Genomic DNA, 20,015 nt, shown 5'->3' with positions numbered 1-20,015 from the left:
AACCTTGCCATTCTTGGTGAGTTTTAAGGATACCTGTACCTTTTCCCGAGATACTGGGTATACAAGTTCAGGAAGCTTGGGTCCCGTCTTCAGGATTTGTCTGATGGAAGATTGTACAGCAATTTTCCTGATAGAGCTGGGATGTATCTTGGAGGTTTTCAATAAATGATTAGCCATTTGATTAGGAGTTATCTCTGTTGTTTTGTGTGTTGTTGGTTCTGCTCCACCTAATTTTCTTAGAAGTGACCAACTTTTTCAATCATTCACGAATGATTGAAACTTAATGCTGCTTATGGAAACCAGCATTTTTATTCAATTTAAGCTAACCAGTGAGGAATGAAAATTATCTGCCATCTGAAAATATATTAAATATATATAAACAAATATCACAGAAGCAGAACCTTGTATTACTTATGCAATATAAATCAAATTGTGATCTATAATATTATGAACCACTCTTCACGCATGCATAATAACATGCCAATAATTGGGGCCATTTCCAAGAGCTCTGTCCTAATACAATTGAAATATTATGAAATAACATGGAGTTGAATGGATTTATAGTAATGTTTTTAGAAAATATTGTAAACTATTAAAAGCTGAATAAATGCCCTTGCAAATAAGCATAATCTGGGACCAGCTAACTTGATTTTCCTTTGCATAAGTGCAGAAAAGAAAAGAAAAATCATTAAATTAAATATGAAATGTCCCTAAAATATTGTGAAGTAACCCAGTAGGTGATACTTCTGTACACAATACTTTTTGACATGGTAATTTGTATAACTGATGATTTAGATTAGAAAGTGGGTACAAATTTTGGAATCTAACACAAAGGGGGTCATGTGGTAGCACTCAACTGGATAAAAGGCAAAAGGTTGCACTTAGCAAATTACGTTTGAAGGAAGCTCTTTTTGTGAAGGAATAAAGTTGCAAACTTGGATGTCTTGTAATGCCTCAAAGATTTCATCTAGACTTCATGTGGGGAAGAATTATTGAACTGCTTGAAGAAAGCTGCAGAATTACTGATATTGCCGAAGAGTTTCGAATCACACAAAGCGTTGTATCAAACCAACGATTCAAACCAAAGGAATGTATTGAAGATGTGTGCTAAGCGGTCGCCCTTGCTCTACCATGGGAGCATGAAAACAGATTTTTGGTTATAACAGCAACACATAACACACCACGGCAGGTCAGCTTGGCTCCATTCAAGCACAGGTATGCAGATCTGGACACTCTGTGGCAAGACGGCCTACATGCCTGCAGTCTGCATCCCTTTATCCATGGGCTCATCGTAGAGCAGGTTTTCAATGGTGTTGTATCCATAAAAATTGGACAAGACACCAACAGGCTAATGTGCTCTTTACAGATGAGAGTCGTTTTAGTCTTCCCTCAGATTCTAGATGCCACTTGATCTGGCATGAAAGTGGTACTGTTTAACATCATGAGAATGTTTTTGAAACGGATAGATACAGCAGTGCTAAGGTCATGTTGTGGGGAGGCATTAAGTTTAATGAGCTACAAGTGCTGGAAAAAGGAACTATGACTGGTGAATATTGGAATGAAGTTCATCAATGTCGTATTCAATTGCTTTGTGGGACTGTAAACACAGAATTCATATTCATGGATGATAATGCCACACCACATCATACATGAGCAGTGGAGATACTTCTGGAGACCGAGGATATTAATCGAATCCAGTGGCCAGCATGCTCTCCAGATCTCAACCCCATAGAACTTGTATGAGAAAGAATAAGGAGATGCATTGAAATTAGAAAACAAACGAGGCCTTATCCTTGCTCTGAGGGAGGAGTGGGGCTAGTTTGCCTCAAGAACTCCTCAATCACTTGGTGCTAATCACAATACAATGCTGTGTGATCTGGATCACAGTTCGGGATGGACATATTTCATACTGAAATGTTTCTCTACATAGTTTCCTATAAGCACTATACATTAGTTCCTTAGCTATGTCCTTAGGAAATTTGTAACTTTTAACTCCAAAAACGTATTGCAATTTAATTTGTATGAACACTTTTGTGTAAGATAGTATATTAATATGCTGGCTTCATGCCTGGTCGATCGACAACAAATGCTATCTTTGGGTTACGATAGATGATGGAAAAGTTTCGAGAAGCAATGGGAGATACACTTGGTTTTTATTGATCTGGAGAAAGCGTATGGTAGAGTGCCAAGGCAAGAAATCTGGAGGTATTTGAAGGAGAAGAAGATACCGGAGAAATGTGTCAGGTTGGTGCAAAAGATGTACAGAAATGTGAAGACAAGAGTTTGAACCTGCCTGGGAGAGACAGAAAGTTTTCCAGTGACAGTTGGCTTGCATCAAGGGTCAGCATTAAGTCCGTTCCTGTTTAATATTGTGATGGAGGTGGTGACGGAGGAGGTGAGAGAAGACGCACCTTGGACTATGTTGTATGCAGATGACATCTTGCTGTGTGCAGAATCAAGACAAGAAGTGGCAGCTAAACTGGAAAGTTGGAGGAAAGTACTGGAAGAGATGGGAGAGAGCAGAAGTAAGACAGACTTAAGTATCTAAAGTCACTGATCAGGAAATTCAGTGACTTTAGATACTTAGGTTCAACAATGAAAGAAGATGGTGAGGCTGAGAAGGAAGTGGGATGTAGGATACAAGCAGGATGGAAGAACTGGAGAGAGATGGCTGGAGTGCTATGCGATAAGAGGACATCGATCAATCTAAAAGGCAAAATCTACAGGACAGTAGTGAGACCAGCTATGACATATGCTATGGATACTGTGGCCCTGAGGAAACATAACATCAGCAGGATGGAGGTAGCAGAGATGAGAATGCTTAGGTGGATGTGTGGTGTGACCAGAAAGGATCATCTGAGAAATGACTATGTAAGGGGAACGGTGAAAGTTACAAACTTCGGAGCAAAGATACAGGAGGCGAGATTGAGAGAGTTTGGTTATGTGATGAGGAGGGAAGAAGAGTTAGGGAAGAAATGTGGGAAGAAAGGTCATGCAGATGGATGTGCAGGGGAGGAGGAAACGTGGACAGCCAAAAAAGAGATGGCAGAGGAGGACTTGAGGATGAAGAACTTGGATGTGGCTACAGCCCAAGACAGGAGGTTGTGGAGGAGACTCACCACAAACAGCAACCCTACTTAAGTGGGAAAAGCTGCAGAAGAAGAAGTAGTATGCTGGCAAGAAATTTATATCCACATCTGACTGTAGCCATGAAAATTTTTTCATATATAGATAAAAATGTAATCTGTCCTTAGCTTTTGGACATCAGCATGCGTGCATGAGTGAGGGAGGAGAGTAGTCTGGAAAGTTCTGATAAACATCTTGAACAAAAAAATTATATTAAAGCAATTGATATAACCACAAGGAAAAACATACAAAAGATATAAGAATACAAGTTACCTTCATAATTCTGCTACTAGCATGTTTTTTCTTGTGGTTATACCAGTTGCTTTAATATCATTTGTGTTCTAGGTGTTTATCAGAACTTTCCAGATCCCCACCCATACATATGCACATGCACACACACGCGCGTGTGTGTGCATGTGTGTAGATATATACGTATAGATATATACGTGTAGATATATACATGTGTGTGTAGATATATACATATGTGTGTGTAGATATATACATATGTGTGTGTAGATATATATCTACACACGTGTGTGTAGATATATACATACATACATTTCTCTGTACTTAGCATAATAACATTTTTAAGACTAATATCTGGAATATTAGTCCATGCAGTTAGCCTAGTGCCAATGCAGTCTGCAACCATATGCCTGGGGGAAGGAGTGTCCTAGGTTTGATTCCTGTCGGTGACGTGAGGAGTGAAGGATCATCCTCAGCCTTAGCCAAGTTAGCCAGTCTTGGGTGTGGACAGTAGGGTTTTCCCCCCGGTTTATCCTGGGGTTTTTCATCCCACAAAGCAGGCAAACTGGTCTTGAGAACTCAACACTACGGACATAGGATACACTGGGACGTAGGTCTGACCACCTTATCCTGTGAACGGTTTGAGGTCCGATGATTATTAAAACCTCGACACCACAAGGTAAAAGAAGGTAAGAGGAAGATGAGATATCTGGAATAATATGTAAAACAGAAGATATATCTGAACTATGTTAAGGAAAGCTAACATTAAGTCTATTCTCATTATTTATTTAGTATATTTTTTTCCTTACAATTTAAAGAGTATGATAAAATGATGAATTTAACTAGTAATTTATACCGGTTAAATATTTATTTTAATTCAGTATCTTGCAGATGAAGCAACTTCACAACTAAGCTACCTTGTACACTCAACGGACAAAACATTAGAGATAGGGGTGATGAGAAGTTTAGACTGGCATACCCCACACAGAGGGAAATATACCCAAATCAAATGCAGGCAGCAAATAGGCAGACATTGGGCTTCCCTAACAGCATAATGCAATTGATGAACATGGGTAAATGTGGTGATCAAAGTAAACCTTGATCATAGACATATCGACACAAGGCAGATAGGTCACTCTAAGGTTCTCGAGGCCAACTGTATCAAAGGTCTACCGTGAGTATACCATCAATAGACGTACCAGCACCCAGCAAGCAAGTGGTGGCTGACCACATGCCATTGGTGACCAAGATTAACGTAGACTGTCCAGGTTCATATAGATTGATTGCAGCATAAATCACATCCAGTTTCAATGTCAGCGGTCAAAGCAACATCAGTGAGCGAACAGTATGGCATACCATTGCTACGGGAGCCAATGCTCTAATTGTGTACCACTGTTTACAGCTTATCACCAAGCATTGTGCCTCACTTGGTGTTGGGACCATCAAAACTGGACCTGTGCACAGTGGACCAGGGTTGTGTGGTTTGATGAATCCCATTATCAGTTGAACTGAGGGGAATGGGAGGGTGTGGTATCGACAGTATGAGGCCATGAGACAGAGGCCAACAGGACAAAATATACAGTTGGTTGCTGCTATAGATCACGGGATATGAAAGATGAGGATAGTGTGCATCATCAAATAAGCTCAATAAGTGGAGGGCAGCAATTATGAGACTTCATGGATACCAGAGTGTAAGGAACAAACAGCATGGTACCCATCTTAATAAGATGTAGGACCTCCATTCACTACAATGACTACAGCAATCCTATGAGGTATAACTTTCCACAAGTGTATGATAGCAATCAATGGGAATTTTGGACCATTCTTCCTGTAGGTATGTAATGAGGTCCTGGGCTGTTGTGAAGCGGACTTCCCTTGACCCCACTCAACACGCTAGTTCATCACGCAGATGTTCAATAGGGTTGAGATCGGGCTCTGTGGAGATCACTCAAGAGTGGTGAATGTTCATGCCCACAAACCAGACGGTTACAGCAGTAACTGCCTTATGACGTGGTGCACTGTCTTGTTGAAAGAGACGTTGATCAGTTCCATAGAAACATCAGAAAGTAGGATGCTCCCGATATCTCAGCCCTATTTCAGTTTACAATGAACTCAGGCTATTTCGTTTGGCAGAAAAAATTCTACAAACAGATAGAGGGGACAGCCATGGGTTCACCACTTTCCCCACCCTTGGCCAACTTCTTTATGGACACTTTTGAAGAGAAAGCCTTAAACTCAGCCCCACAGAAACCTACCATATGGCTTTGCTACGTGGATGATGTTTTTGCTATTTGGCCACATGGCCGGATTCACTCCTCTCCTTCCTAACACACTTAAACAACCAACACCCTAGAATCAAGTTCACCCTGGAAAAAGAGGAAAACAATAACCTCCCCTTCCTAGACACACTAGTCACCCACCAACTTGATGGAACCTTGGTTTTCTCAGTTTATAGAAAACCCACCCATACAGGCAGATACATTCACCAACAATCCCATCACCCCCCCTTCACAACAATATGGAGTTATTAAGACACTATTCAACAGGGCAAAAATAATCTGTTCAAATGAACAAGCCATAACCACTGAACTAAATCACATCCGTGACACTTTCTCAGCCAATGGCTACCTCCCCCCACCCAAAAAAAAAAATCCAGAAAATACTTAACCCAATTATCCACAACCCACCACCCCCTCCCCCTTCACAAAAAAGATTACTCTAAATCCATCACCATTCCCTACATCCGAAGCACCTCGGAAAAAATCAACAAAATCTTAAGAAAACATGACTTAGCCACTTGTTACAGACCACATAGAAAATTGGCATCCCTTATCCGCTCCACTAAAGACCAACCACTTCCCCTAGACCTACTTGGTGTATACCAGGTCCCTTGCAGCTGTAAATTGTCTTACTTTGGCCAAACAGGCAGGACAGCAAATATCAGAATCTCAGAACACAAGGATTACATCCGATTTCACCAGTACAACCACTCTGGGCTTGCAGACCATGCTCTGGATACTCGCCACAGAATAAGATGGAAGAAAGCCACAGTCATACACCGCAGCAAGTTCAAGTATGAAAGACTATTCATGGAATCAGCCTCAGCCCTTAGGAACATGCCAAACCTCAACAAATTTGGATGCATGAGACTGCCCCAAATTTGGGAAACATTTATCAGAACTTCAGCCCAAAGGCCAAGAACCACCAATATAGCCCACCATGGGGGCACCATCAGGACTTTAGGAAAATGTTAGCTTCCTAGCTTCAGTTCTCATTTGCTGTTATGTAGTACTTGTGTGCACGTGTCTTTGTATTAAGTTCCCAAGAAGATGGCAACGTGACGTTTGCCGAAATATCGGAAAGTATATATTAAAGTTTATTTAATTTATATTTCTAGTATATGCTGTCAATTCCTTAAATATTAGTTATCATGTATGACCAGCGTAAAAGCCTCTCAACAAGAACAACAGAGATCTATGTGTAAAGTTTGGCATAAAAATGTATAATCGAAATTTGGAGCAGCATGTTAACATCAAATTTTGTGTGGAAATCGACAAAACTGCTACTGGAACATTGAAACAGTTGAAAGTGGCATGTGGATGCCCTGAAAAATGCAAGTGTCTCTGAGTGGCATAAGAGATTCAAAGATGGGTGAGAAGAAGTCTACACTATTGACACAATTTCGAGTAGTAGACATGATGTATTTTAAAAGTTTTAAAAGAGGTAAACCGTGAGTAGACATATCGGTACACAATAAATAACGGAAAAAACTCACGTAGAAAGATTATTTATTAGAATAATTTTCGCCTGTGTGTCACAGGCATCTTCAGTACATTAAGCTCAAAATTAAACACTGACAATTCCAAAAAGCGCCACCTAAGTAGCTGGTGTAAGATAACTAAAAAAGGTCAATAACTGTCCTAAAAAAAAAAAAAAGTTAGGAAAGATTAGCTGATTTGTAAAGTACTATCTCCCATAAAGGGGATAGACGTAAGCCATCGGATCTGTTTAAGTTAGGAGAATGAAGTAGAGTTTCACATGTTTCTTTATAAAGGCATTCCATGAGAAACTGACTTTTGTGAAGAACTCTTGTCTTTCTCCAATGAACTCTGTGTCTAGTGAAGATGGCATGTTCAGAAAGTCCAGACTTTTCAGGTTTAAAGTATTCAATATAAGATTGGTGTTCTTCTAGCCGAATAGAGGCAGATCTTCCCGTTTGTCCGAAATAAGATATTCCACAAGAGCACGGAATCTGGTAGACACCTGGATGATTAAGATGTGGAAGCTTGTCCTTAGGAGAAGTGAGAAAGGTGGAGATTTTTCTAAACGGTCGAAAGGCAACAAAAATATTCAGTGGTTTTAAAACTTTTGCTATACGTTCACTGATGCCTTGTACATAAGGGATAGTAATGTGCGTTATTTCCTGTGTGTTTGAAGAGGAAGACATTAAAACTACTCAAAGTTCTTTTAATGAAGCAATTCTTATAACCATTAGATAGACAGGAAAAAGTTATGTATTGTAGTTCTTTCTGTAAAAGATCGTCTGTAGAACAAAAAGAGTGGGCCCGATGAACCAGTGTTTTAATAGTTCCTGCCTTTTGACTGGGATGGTGATGAGATTCCGCATGGATATAATGGCCTGTATGAGGCTTCTTTCTATAAACTGAGAAATGTCATATATTGTCAAAGATACGTTGTTCAAAATGTTCCATAAAGAAATTGGAGATAGCAGGAGAAAGAGGATTACCCATTGCTGTTCCTTCAATTTGTTGATACAACTTATTTTTCAAGGAAAAATAACCAGAATTTTCAACTAGAAGAACTGATACTTATATAAAAAATACTTTGGATTTCAAAAATAAAATTTCAGATCTTCATTTGGATGTTTCTGTTATCATGATCAGTTTAGATGTTGTTTCTTTATTTACAAATGTGCCTCTTTCGGAAAGTATTGAATTACTACAACAGGAATTTCCTTCAGACATTGTAAACTTATTTGATTTTGTAATAAATTCTGGTTATTTTTCCTTTAAAAATAAGTTGTATCAACAAATTGAAGGAACAGCAATGGTTAATCCTCTTTCTCCTGCTATCTCCAATTTCTTTATGGAACATTTTGAACAACGTATCTTTGACAATATTTCTCCCAGACCTACGCATCGGTTCAGATATGTCGATGACATTTTTGCTGTATGGAATGGCTCTTCTGATGAACTTCAACAATTTCTCACTAAGTTAAACGCATTTCATCCTAGGATCAAGTTTACCCTAGAAGTAGAATCAAATAAGCAGTTAGCCTTTTTAGATCTTCTAATTCTTCGCCAACCAGATGGTAACTTACATTTCTCAGTTTATAGAAAGAAGTCTCATACAGGCCATTATATCCATGCGGAATCTCATCACCATCCCAGTCAAAAGGCAGGAACTATTAAAACACTGGTTCATCGGGCCCACTCCTTTTGTTCTACAGACGATCTTTTACAGAAAGAACTACAATACATAACTTCTTCCTTTCTATCTAACGGTTATAAGAATTGCTTCATTAAAAGAACTTTGAGAAGTTTTAATGTCTTCCTCTTCAAACACAGAGGAAATAAAGCGCCTTACTACCCCTTATGTACAAGGCATCAGTGAACGTATAGCAAAAGTTTTAAAACCACTGAATATTTTTGTTGCCTTTCGACCGTTAAGAAAAATCTCCACCTTTCTCACCTCTCCTAAGGACAAGCTTCCACATCTTAATCATCCAGGTGTCTACCAGATTCCGTGCTCCTGTGGATTATCTTATTTCGGACAAACGGGAAGATCTGCCTCTATTCGGCTAGAAGAACACCAATCTTATATTGAATACTTTAAACCTGAAAAGTCTGGACTTTCTGAACATGCCATCTTCACTAGACACAGAGTTCATTGGAGAAAGACAAGAGTTCTTCACAAAAGTCAGTTTCTCATGGAATGCCTTTATAAAGAAACATGTGAAACTCTACTTCATTCCCCTAACTTAAACAGATCCGACGGCTTACGTCTATTCCCTTTATGGGAGATAACACTTTACAAATCAGCCAATCTTTCCTAACTTTTTATTGTTTATCTTACACCAGCTACTTAGGTGACGCTTTTTGGAATTGTCAGTGTTTAATTTTGAGCTTAATGTACTGAAGATGCCTGTGACACACAGGCGAAAATTATACTAATAAATAATCTTTCTACATGAGTTTTTTCCGTTATTTATGATGTATTTTCTTCACTGCCAACTAACATGCAATTAACAAGACAAAAAAAAAACAAAGACTTTATTGAAACGTTATAAGCGCTCATCATACTTTCACGATCGATTAACTGATTTCGATCGTTCTTTGTCCGTTATGACGCATATAGCATTCATTTGTTTTAGGCAGTTGTCATCGCCTACTTTTTATCACCTAAACGTATTAGGTCGGTTATCGGCCTCTCTCGCATTCAAAGCGCTAGTACGTGCCGTTTCAGGTTCTTATGCATTTATTCGTTTACTAACAAGTGAGAGTGGTGAGCACTCGGATTCTGATCTGTGCACCGCTTTGAATAATTGGCTATATCTTCGGGAATTTTTCGAATTTCTTGATTAAAAGTTAGGAACAGATTTTTAAAAGTACATACTTTCAGAAAATAATATTAAAAAATCGATTTTTGATCCTCTAAATAGTACTGTCTCCTTAAAAATATCAAAAACTTACAAATTAGCAAAAAGAAAATGCCATAGAGGAAAAACCTGACGTGATAGACAAAAATGGGTTTGATATTTGAAAGCGCACCCAAATTAGTAAAAAACAAGTCTCAATATAAAAGTCAGCAAAAATTGTGTTGGACAGTGTTATCAAAAGTGATACTTCTCATTTCTTATGTTGGTTCCACTCCATTTCTATTCATGCATATCCTTGTGATGTTTGCATAGTTTAAGTGTTCTATATGGTTAGACCAATACAGAATAAAATTTGTTTGGCTTAGTCCAAAATTGTCAGCCTATCCTCTTTCATTGGGTATCCAGGTGAACATCTAATAATGATAGTGTGCACCATGAAAAGATAAGGATTGGATGTTGGGTCAGTTCTCAGCATTCCTTACAGGCTGTGTGAAATCCTCCCAGGTATTTCACCTTGGCACTTAAGTGATAAGTTTCAAGTCTTCAAGATTCGAGTCATCAGAATTCAACTTCTGCGCATGTCACAAAAAGGAGAATCCATTCGAATAATAGGGTAATCAATCCGTATTGCAGATGAGTTGTTTATTATTACACGTCGGAAAATTAATTACAATGATCATAAAACAGAAGTTAACTGTTGCTTGTATAACAGTTGGAAAAATTTACCTATAAAGCACGTGATTTCGCGTGTTGGCGACCAATTCATACGTCCTTCATTTCTTTCTCCCCTTCAGCATGAATCGACTATTCTTGGCAAGTTTCCAAGTGGAGATTTCAAAAGCGTGAGCATACTATATCACCACTTCTGGGTCTGGCTCCCACTGATGAGACCGAAACCAATAAAGGTCAAAACTGGTCTGGGTAGTGGCCCTTCTCTTAATGCATAGCATTATACATGTCTGCAAGGAGAAGTGCTTTACATTATGGGAGATACTGAGACAAGGAGTGACGAGAGCTTGGTCCACCATTATCACGAGTTGCCTCAGTCCTGAAGATACTTCAGGTGCAAACTTTGTTTGCTTACACTTGGATAAAGGATTAAACTAAATTTATTATAAACTACTTGATAGAATGACTTGCAATTTCACATGAATGCTTAAGACAGATGTACCAACTTAGAAAAAAAAAATTGTACCCGGAGTATTGCCATCTACGGTCGTAGCCAAGAACGTTTCAGACCACCCTCGTAAGAAGCTATGAAAAATTTTGAAAAAGGAAACAGAGAAAAACAAGTAGAATTCAAGTGAAATAAAAATCTGATAAAGTATGGGAAAAAATGAGAAATCCTTGGGTAGTAGCAAGGATATGCTTGTGTAGTACATTTAATATTGCATTATTAATCCCTCTCCCCTTCTCCATATTCACCTATTATGTTGACAGTCAGTTGTGAAAAGTAAATTAACTATATTTGCATAAATTTTATTTTTATTAGTTATTACGTAGAATGTTTTAGATTCGTATCCATGATGGTGCACTGATTTCAAAGATCAGCATGTTATGAATTCCAAAGAATGAAGTTTCAGTTAGCCAAAATTAATTTCTTACTATCCCATATAGAGCCTGTGTAGCTCAGTGAAAGTGATGTTTGCACTCCACAGCGCAAAACTGACTGAAGATAGACTTAAGTTCAAGTCTATTCGCCGACTAGAGGAAGTTTTTCTAAGCCTTTTTTCAGCTGGTTCCCAAGTTAGCCAATCTCCGGCAGGGGCAAGTGAGTTTTTTTCTCCTGTAGACTCAAGAAAATCGACTATAGAACCAGCACTATTTCAGACATTAAAAAAAGTATATTGTGTTAGGGACCATGAGATGACAGCAATTGTTGAGTCATATCTTCACTGAGGGTTTTAAATTAGTGATAGCCTTTTACCAACTATCTCTGAATGGCTACCAGTGGAGAATGAACTGCCCACTCAAAAGTCTCCAAAAGTTAGACAGGGCTAAAACAGCCTTGCCTATTCCCTATGCAGGAATAAAAGGCATTAATTGAGCTGATTTACTATCCCATATTTCTAACTTTTAAATTCTTCTTAAATACAAGGGATAATTATATGACCATTCTATGATATAAGAAAACTTTCTCACTCTCTTGCAACTAAATTCATTTCTAACAGATGACATTAAAAATGATAAGTCAAATTATTTTATGACTGCAATTATAAGAACTGCAGTTCTTCTAACATGTGAATAAGGTATTCACAGCTAAAAGTTCTATAGTTTCACTTGACTATATGAGAACTTCCTTTGCAGTTTTATTCTATCAGTACTTTTTATCTTCCTTTACTTCATTATTATTACCAAGATCTCAAAGAGGGTTAACGACTCGTCACAGATAACTCACACCAGCTGTCATATCTTCTCTTAAGCTCAATCACATTGGATGTGCTTGCTACTCAGACAGGTAAACTGTTCAATTCACTCCCTGATCTGCAAGAGAAAAATCTAGCTCTTGCCCCTTTCTTAACCACACAAACTTAACTTCCATGGATGCTCCATTGTCCTCTCTCCACCTTTTCTCTTTATTTTTTTGCAGTTTCCACTCATTCATTCAGTCTCTCTCTCAAATTCCTTTGGTCATAATAAAAGTTAAATATCTCACTTGATTATTATGCTTGCATAAATGTTCTTCTAGCAAGCAAGTCTGATAAAAAAACATCCCCCCCTTTGCTGAAGTGGGCATAAAGATAATTGTTCTGACAACAGGAGGATAATAGTTATTTCAGCAGCCAAAAGCTTTCCAAGAACTTTATTGTAGATTTCATCTCACTTTATGGAGTATATGCTTCTCACTTCCCATTTGAGAATATAACACTCATTAATAATACATGAAGGCTTGATACATTGTACTATTCTTTGACATTAAGTTTTTCCTTAAATAAAGTTCTATATAAAAACTTTTCCAAGATCACAAAATTTAATTAGGCAGTTTTCCTCTCATGTACAGCTTGTAGGTTAATGTTCCATTTCCCAGCAACAGCTATTCCTAAGCTCATAACTAACAGGCATGCCAATTATCAAGTTTCAAGTCAAAACTAAAGTGACAACATGACTGCAGTTAATACAGTGACTGCACATTACAACAGTGTATAGCATAGAAACATTACTATAACTCAGTGGTCCTTAACCTTTTCAAAGTCACAGAACACTTGATTATAAGAAAAACTTGGGGAACATCATGTGCATTAGGGTCATAAAACTAACAATAACAATATGCATGGACTTGCCTTTTATAAAAATGGAACTTATTTTAATGCGATACTTGAGCTTGTCTGCTTTCAGCAATATCAGGTCTAATATGTGATATAGCTACCATCTCTATATTAGTAAATCTTTCAAGCTTTTTAGTTTTTATATGGATTAATATTGAGAAACCAAGCTCACACAAATATGTTGAAAACTAACAAAATTTTCAGTGCCTTTGTGGAGAGAGCTAGGTATTCGGGTTGGACAAAAATCGAAAATTCCTCAAGAGTTATTTCAGAGAATTTCATTTTTATAGCATGATCCATTGACAAGGTAACTAATTTTTCTTCTTCTCACAGGGGTCCTTGCACTTGCCAGCAATTTTAAAAAATTATTTAGTAGATGCAATGTCTAAATGTATACCACGAGTGAGAAGGTTAAATAAGGTAGGTGTGAGAGGGATGAATAAAGAGATTAAGAATGCGATACAGAGAAAAAGGGCATTGTGGAGGCAGCATAAGAGAAGTGGAAGTAACCAATTTCATGAGGTCTACAAAGACCAGGCAAGGAAGGTGACTTGGTTGGTGAGAGTAGCTAAAGAGAGGTATGAAAAGCAGTTAGCTAATGAAGTCAAAAAGAATCCTAGGGAGTTCTTTCGATATGTAGCCAGCAAAAGAAGAAATGATTATGGAAGGATGACATTGATTGGAGGAAATGGTATAAAGACAGCTGATGCAGAATGTGTGGTGTAGATACTTAATGAGCAGTTCATAAAGATCTTTCAATCTTGTGAATGTGACTTCATGGAGAGATTGAGAGCAGTTGATGATGGGGAGGAGACTGACTGTAAGTGAGCAAGAGGTGTTTGGGAAGTTGAGTAAACTAGATATAAATAAGGCTGTGGGACTTGATAATATATCACCGCATATTCTGAAGGAATGTGCCAGAGAGTTGACACCTGCCTTGACATATTTTTTTAATACGAGTCATGCACTTGGTCAAGTTCCTAAAGAGTGGAAGGAGGGCAAGATTGTGCCACTTCATAAAGGAGGAGTTCGAACTCAAGCATCAAATTATAGGCCTATCTCTGTGTCAAGTGTTGTGGTTAAGTTGTTGAAGAAGCTTGTGAGAACTAGGAACCAGAGTTGGGTTGACAACAATGGTATAATCTTTGATGGACAGCGTGGATTTGCTAAAGGGAGGTCATGTTTTAGTAATCTATTTACTTATTTACTTATAAAGTGACTGCTTCCTTGGACAGAGGAGAACGATACACAGTAATATACTTGGATATCGCAAAAGCTTTTGATAGAGTACCTCATGATAAGTTGACAGTCAAACTAGAGCAGATGGGGTTGGATATTAGATTAGTGCATTGGATTGGAGACCGGCTATCTGATAGGTATCAACAAGTTGTGTGTGGGGGGTGCAATATTCAGGAAAAGGAAAGCCACTAGTGGAGTGCCTCAGGGGTCGGTTTTAGGGCCATTACTATTTAACTTGTATATTAATGATATTGGCGAAGATTTGGATGGAGATATTCAGTTGTTTGCAGATGATGCAAAGTTGGGATGAACCATAAAGAGTAGTGAAGATGTTGTGGCCTTGCAAGAAGACTTCAATAAATTGAGTGATTGGGCAAACAAATGGGGATGTGAGTTCAATGTTGCAAAATGTAAGGTTTTAAAATTTGGAAAACAAAGGTGGGATGCAGAATTTATGCTTGGTGAGAATATATTGTTGGAAGTAGAGGAAATAAGAGATCTGGGGGTCATAGTGGATAAGGATCTAAAATTTAGGGGGCACATCGCCAAAATTGTGAAGACAACACAAAGACTTCTGGGAATGATGCGGAGGACACTGACGTGTAGAAGTAGGGAGATTCTTGTTCCGTTGTTTAAGGCTCTGATTAGGCCACACATGGACTATTGTGCCCAGATTTGGTCACCAGGTTTTCAGAAGGATGAAGAGATGTTGGAAAGGGTCCAAAGGAGACTGATTAAGGTAGTTTCTGACCTCTGGAATGTTGAGTATGAGGAAAGATTGAGAAGATGTAATTTGCAGAGTCTGGTGGAGAGAAGGAAGAGGGGAGATATGATAGAGACCTACAAGTTGGTAAGGGGGTTGTTATAAGATCAATGGTGGAGAAGTTCTACAGAGAATAGTGGAAGATCAGGGGAGAACCAGAGGTCAACCCTAGAAACTGTATAAAGAGGGTGTGAGTAGGGGAGTGAGAGGCAGGTTTTTTTCGTGCAGAGTTGTGAATGGAAGGAAAGTAACTTGAAATATTTTCTTCCAATATTGTTAAATGTTCTGTTATAACGGAAATAGTTCGCTCGACATTTTTATTCAGAGTAGCCATTTATACTCAGAACTGTGTCATGTGACATCTTTCACCAGCGGAACACTTGTAACCAGTTCGCAGAACACAAGTGTTCCGGGGAACACCAGTTAAGAACCACTGTTATAAATAGATATAAAATAATATACATACAACATTCTTTTATTTAATTTCCTCAATGTAAAATTCGATGCAGCAAAAATTTTCAAGGTCCAAAGGGAATTTGCTTGCTCACTTGTATAAACAAAGGATGTCTAAATGTTAAAGCCAAGGGCAATGCCTTTGCCATCGGAATATTATTTGATGTTAGTTAGTGCTCTGATTGAAGAGCACTAACTAACTAAGAGAACTCTTTTATTTACAAGCTCAATCTAAGACTACCTTCAAGGTCAGTGGCAAAAGGGACAGCATGAATCAAACATAGTTCCGCAGTCCGGTAAAACGGATTAAAGATGCACTTAAAGGGAGAAAGAGAAGTCGGCCTTAATGGAAGATCAAGAGAGTCACGAAGAAATGTTCGAGGGTCTCAATCCTTCATCCAGGGTTCCATGGAAGGGTGAATATAAGGCATGGATCTTCAACCATCAAGATCGACAGTTTTCGGCTAGGTCACACGGAGATCAGAAGGAGGCAAAGAGGAGAAGAAAGTCGATCCACCAGAAGTCGTCCAGATCAGATGACGTTGTGATGGATGGTCGCCAGAAGCAATTAGCTACGGAGGGAGTAGCCGCGCCGGACCAGAATGCTTTGCCACTTAGGCGAATCTGCATATGCTCCGATCATTGAACCCCTTTGCCCAAAGTTCAAGACGCCGGGAAATCGCACTCCATACCTGCCAACCATTCTAAATGAGACGCCAGTGCTCCAAGATCCTCTGAGGAGAAATTCAAAACCTGAGACAAAGAAGAAGCTAAGAACTCTGAGACAAACTGTAAAGAAGTGCACCAAAGGGATGAAGAACTCATGTGAGTGAATTGTTACATGTTATTCTGTATGTGATGTAAGAGAACTATCTTAAATGGACTGCTAAGTTTAATAGTGCTAAGATAGATGTAGTTTAAGAGTAATTTGATACAAGTGAATAGTTGGAATTTGTAGGTGTATAGATCAGAGCATAATAATTTCCCAGGAAGTAATCAGGCTAGAAGTTTTAATTATTGATAACAGTGAATTCTAAAGCTTAATGGTGCATAGTTTCAGGAAATTGATAAAGAGGTTTTGTTCTATAATAGTTAGCTTAAACTAGCAGTTATAAATTTTGTTGCAATGAATTTTGCAAGATCTGTTGCATAATTGCAGGAAATTGCTATAGAAGTTTTGTCATATAGGGTGTAGCCTAAACTAAACTAGTATTTAACAGTCTTAGTATTTAATAAACATGTTTGTTATATATATTCAAGGAGTACCACCTGATCTTTAATATGCAATGCACTGTTTCTAAATAAACTCGATCCTGTAACCGGGAAGTTTAAAAATAGCTATGACTGATTAGTGTTAATAAGGGACTAACAGCGGGAATTTAATAATAGCTATGATAAGGAGCGCATAAAGACCACGACTGTATATTAGTTGAGAAAGGATCAATGTTAGATAGAGATCTAATGGAAGTATTACTATTTCTTATACCACGACAGGACCACTGGTGGCGCAGTCGTTAACGAAAATAAATTTCTAGTGCTCTCAAGTATAAGAATAAAAAAATTACGGAAGGTAGAGTAAGAAATAACAGGAAGAGTCGAATTAATACAGTATATAGAAAGGAACTAGATATAGAAAAGGGAAAATATGGATCGCAGAACGATATAACGAAACAACATAAGCATACATTTGCAAATGAGCAGTAATTATCTAACATTAACAGAACAACAAATAGAGGGAAAAAACTACTGTAGTGCTTGGACAACATATTACAGTAACATTATGGTAAGCAAGTTGACTATTTAAAATATATCTGTTTCCTTTGCTACGCCACCACTGAACCATGTGATGGTTCCGGCAATACCAAGGCATACCACAACTGCATTACTAAATATGAATGAAGAATTTAAAAAAAATGTATCACATAAATTTAATTTTTAATGCCATTTATAAAATTTACAATGTGTGTGTTATATATATATATATATAACATTATGAAAAACAAATGAGTAAATCAGTTATGCGAAATTTTTACACCATTGTAATATGATGAAACAACATGGAGTTATAAAGTCACAGAATTAAAGGAAATCACTAAAAGATAGTTTGGTGTATAATACAGATGTAAAACAAGGATCTATACTATCTCCATCTTTCATTGCCTATACAGGTCACATTCTGGGAAAAAAAAAAAAAAATCCATTGCAAGTTTTTAGAGAACTAGGTAAACTGAACAACTACTCAAATTAGGCATGAAAGTCAGCAATAATGAAAACAGGCAAGAACACAGAAAATAGTAACCACATTTCAGCAGAACTTCTAAAGCAAACTATTGAAGCATAATTTTTAGTAAAGATGATGGATTTAATAAGAAAAAGACAATAGAATAAGCAAAGGTGGTATGATGGGAAATCAGTTGAATAAATTTTTATGGACTAAAAAAAATTGGACAAAATAATGTTTATTATTATTTATAATCTAATGACATCAAATGGTTCAGTGCTAGAAGGCGGTTTTTCACCAAGCTCTGCAAATAGCACAGTGAGGCTCCCACCAATCAGTAATTTTACATGAATGCATTTCCTCACATGAAACAACTGGTTTTAACTTCATGACTATCAGCATACATATGTATGGTGAAAGCATCCTACATAAATGCATTTGTGACTAAGATAAAAATAAGATCCTTAGAAAATCTTATTCTTAAATGATTTAATCTTATTACAAAAGTAAAAAACCGTGAGATATGAAATGTATTTTATTCATTAATGAACACAATACTTCTACATGATAATTATTATATTATAGACAGCTATATATATATATATATATATATATATATATATCATCATCATCATCATACGTATCAAGGATTTAGGCCTAGTATGGCCTGTTCCGGCCTTAGAAGTCATCGTTGAATCGTTTAAGAGGACGTCCTGGTTTTCTTTTTCCTAATGGCTTGCACTTTAAGGCTTGTTTTGGTAATCTTTCTGTTTTCATTCTTTGAACATGTTCCATCCATTTATGTTTATATTTTTTAATTTTTTCAATTACTGGTTCTTGGTTTAATTCTTTCATAATATCTTCGTTTCTTTTGTGATCAAATAGCATATACTTTGCAGTTTTTCTCATAAACTTCATTTCTGCTGTTGTTAATCTTTGTTTGTCTTTTTGTTTTATTGTACAGATTTCGCTTCCATACATTAAGACCGGTAGGGCTAATGTATTGTATACTTTTAGCCTGGTTTGTTTTTGAACTAGGTTTGGTTTAAATATAGAGTTAATTACTCCTGTTATTTTTAAATATTTTGCAATTTTTATGTTTATATCTTTTTCATTTTCATAAGTGAACATACATCCTAGGTAGTTAAATGAATTCACCTGTTCTAAGATCTTGTTATCTAATACTATTTTAGTTCTTGCTGGATCTTGTCCTTTATAGGCCATAGTTTTTGATTTTTCCGTTGATATTATCATACCATAATCTTTGGATATCTCATTTAGATTTAAAATAGCTTTCTGTAAGTTATCTTCAGGATTTGTAATTATTATTTGGTCGTCTGCAAAGAGGAGAGTGTTTAAGTTAACTGTAGGTGAAAGTTTAATTCCTTGATGTAAATTTTTACTCCATTTTATTATTATTTCATTTAAGTAGATGTTAAAAAGAGTTGCTGAGAGGGGACATCCTTGTCGGACCCCTTGGTTTATCTCTCTTGTATATGATAGTATATTTTATTTGCTTAAAAATAATGAAGTATTACCATATATATATGGTAATACTTCATTATTTTTAAGCAAATAAAATTTATCATTCAGACACTTCCATAAAGAAATTAAGATTAAGGAAACCTTAATTTGCAAAGCATAAAAAATAATATTACAAGACTGCTTACAAAATTATAGGATTATTTCTTTTATAACATCCATAAAAAGGTTGTTAACCTCTAGAACAGGGGTTTTCAACCTTTTCCAGTGGCGTACCACTATATTTAATTCAAGATATTAGATGTACCAGTATGGCAGTGGCTCAAGTACCACCAGTGATACGCATACCATAGGTTGAGAAACCCTGCTCTAGAACATTAGTACAGCAGGTAGAATAAAGGTAAACTAATCCAGTCTTTCTGCTCCTGACAACAAAACGTAGTATTTTTTTTTTCTTTCGAGATTCTTCAAAGCCCAGTGTGAGACCATAGTGGTGGTCCTGCACTGGGCTATGAAAATCATCTACTACTTAATACTGCATCTCTGAACAGCAGCCACACTATCATTACAAGAATTCGAATCAGCTATATCCTACTCTGG

The 20,015-nt window shown here is 37.2% G+C and overlaps 1 protein-coding gene across 1 annotated transcript in view; it reads right to left on the bottom strand.

Moving 5' to 3' along the window:
• LOC150097072 (RAB11-binding protein RELCH homolog) overlaps nt 1–20,015 on the bottom strand; it is a 445,830-nt gene that overhangs the window by 317,468 nt on the left and 108,347 nt on the right. The window lies entirely within an intron of this gene.

This window comes from Typopeltis vanoorti, chromosome 18 (assembly GCF_054136105.1).
Source record: "Typopeltis vanoorti isolate ZY-2024b chromosome 18, IOZ_Tvanoo_1.0, whole genome shotgun sequence".
In the NCBI taxonomy this organism is placed as follows: Eukaryota; Metazoa; Arthropoda; class Arachnida; order Uropygi; family Thelyphonidae; genus Typopeltis; species Typopeltis vanoorti.
The sequence above is the reverse complement of the archived record's forward strand: the minus strand, read 5'-3'. Positions and strand labels throughout refer to the sequence as shown.